The following is a 2,578-nucleotide window of genomic DNA, read 5'->3' on the forward strand; positions in this document are numbered from 1 at the left end:
GCCATCTTAGGCTGAAAGCACCATATCCCGTCTGCTCTGTGAAGTTAAGCAGCCTCAAGCTCGGGTAGTACTCGGGTGGGTGACCACCGGGGAAGTCCGGGTGCTGTCTACTTTTTAGCCCGTTTTGAGCTGTTTACCGACTTTGCGTGTGTTTGCAAACGCAAGATATGATGTCTGGCATGTGCCCACACGACATCTTGGTTTTAGTATGCCTGGCGAGCCACTACACACGAGATCTTGTTTTTTGTATGGTGTTCTTTAATTTGATTATTATGAAGATGAAAGAGAACCGTTAGAACGGGTATGAAGGGTGTTCTAGGGGTGCTTTTCGGTGCTCTTTCACGTGGACATATCGCAGCATGCGACATGTCAGCGGAACACTGTCTAAATTAATAAATACTGTTTTGGCCGATTTCTAAAAGCGTCTATAAAAGGGCATAAGTGCAATGACTCGTCTTTGTAACCCTGCGGCCTAGGCGTAGTTTTTCACGGGGAATCCGAATATCAAAGGTAGATTTATGTACAACATGTACTTTTTTTGCAACATGTACTTTTTATCTACGGGACATAGACATATGTAAAAACACACGGCGGAGCCGTTCCCGCAATCAGAATTTGTCTAACTCTTCTAGATAAAAAGTTATTCAGCGAAATGTGAGACTTTGTTTGGCATGCTCTTTTTTTAGGTGGTTTTTTCCGGTTTTATGTGCCGCCCGGCAGATCTGGCCTGCAGACTTTAGCAGAAAACTTGGCGCATGTGTTCGCACGACCGCTCCCAAAGTTTTACAAGCATATCTCCAGTAGTTGCTTCGCAATGATTTTTTTAGTGACGCCAAAAAACGCCATTTTCGCGGAAAATGGACACCTTGGACGGCCAAAATCACCACTTTTGGCCATGTTTGGCCCTGCACATCCAGGAAGCAAATGAGACTGCTCCGTATAAAAACTGCCCTAGGGGTGCTTTTATGCGCGCATTCCCGTGGTCAAGTCAGATTTTGGCTAAATTCAAATGCCTTGTCTATAAACACTTTTTTCGACCTAAATTTTCACCTGTTCTCTGACCCAACTCCCACCGGATCGAGGCGTACGGCACGAGATTGATATCGTGCCCGGCACAAAGTATTGTGTCACGAGGCAATAGCCTCTCTCGCGCGAGCAGTGCGAGGTCATCGATGCTTTCTTCACGAGAAAGCGTAGGGTCAGGACATGGTGTCGGGATTCGAGATACGCGCACTCGACGCCGACTTTCTGCGTTCGTAAGCCGAACGGAAAGTGGCGTCTGGTTCACCTTTTATAACAAAGCTGAACAACGCAACGGTGCCGGCCCAAACACCCAATCCCCACGAAAGGATGTGTTGTTGAACAACATGGCCGGGAGCGTACTGTACAGTGCGCTGGATTTGGTAGACGGATACTACCAAATCCTGATGCGAGAGAGTGACATCCCGCTCACCGCGGTAAGCACTCCAAGCGGCATGCTTTGGGAGTGGCTCGTCATGCCACAGGGCTTGTCTAACGCCCCGGCGACGTTCAATCGCCTGGTGACGCAATTGCTCCGCCCTTTGCGTACCTTCGTACTGACGTACTTCGACGACATATTCGTCCATAGCCGTGCCGAGGGAGGCAAGACGGCCATGGAGGTGCATCTAGGACACCTCCGTCGAGTGTTGGACGTGATGCGAGCGAACCAGCTCTACGCCAACATCGACAAGTGCGTCTTCGCGTCACCAGAGATTAAAGTTCTCGGTTGCTTCGTAAGCAACGTGGGCGTTCGGGTTGACCCAGACAAGGTCAAGGCCATAGCAGCATGGCCATCGCCCCGATTCCAGAAGGATCTTCGAAAGTGGTTGGGCTTGGCCATCTACCTTCACAAGTACAGCGCAGGGTACGCGGGCTTCGCTAAGCCCTTGTCGGGCCTCCTTCAGAAGGACGTCGACTGGCGCTTGGAGCAAGAGCACCAGGATTGACAGCATCAAGGCCAGTCTCCAATAGGCCCCTGTCCTGGCCCTGGCGGACGAGACGAAACTGTTTAGCGTCGTCTGCGATGGCTCCGATTACGCCATCGTTGCTGCAGGCCGACACGGCTGGACATGAACGGGTCATCGCGTTTCATGCCAGGCAGCTCAAAGCCGCCGAACGGAACTACCCTGTCCACGACAAGGAGCTCCTGGCAATAAAATATGCCCTTGTGAAGTTTCGGGTTCATCTTCTGGGCTCCCGGCCCTTCGTGATCTACACAGACCACGCATCCTTGAGGACGGCGACAAATTCGCTCACCTCTCCCAACGGATGGCGAGGTGGCTGTCCTTCTTCGCGGAGTACAACTTCCGCGTCGAGTACAAGCCGGACAAGCTGAACGTGCTTGCGGACGCCCTCTCTCGGCGTCCAGACTACGAGCTGGCCTACAGCACACGGGTGACAGCGGATCTATATGATCGGATACGCATGGCGTATCGGGAAGATGAGGCTGTCACGCGTATCGTCAAGTTCCTCACGGCAGGAACGAGCGCGAAGTCCGACTGGCTTTTGTCCCGACAGCGCTCCCGGCTCCAACGATATGAGCTAAAGGATGGACTCC

The 2,578-nt window shown here is 52.1% G+C and overlaps 1 non-coding gene across 1 annotated transcript; it reads left to right on the forward strand.

Annotated features, from left to right (window-relative positions):
• PITG_33569 lies at positions 1-114 on the forward strand. Its single transcript, XR_009934960.1, has one exon. It is a non-coding gene; the product is annotated as an 8S ribosomal RNA (ribosomal RNA).
• Positions 115-2,578: the final 2,464 nt, after the last annotated feature.

The sequence above is a fragment of the Phytophthora infestans genome, genomic scaffold, assembly GCF_000142945.1.
Source record: "Phytophthora infestans T30-4 supercont1.3318 genomic scaffold, whole genome shotgun sequence".
NCBI classification, from domain to species: Eukaryota; Oomycota; class Peronosporomycetes; order Peronosporales; family Peronosporaceae; genus Phytophthora; species Phytophthora infestans.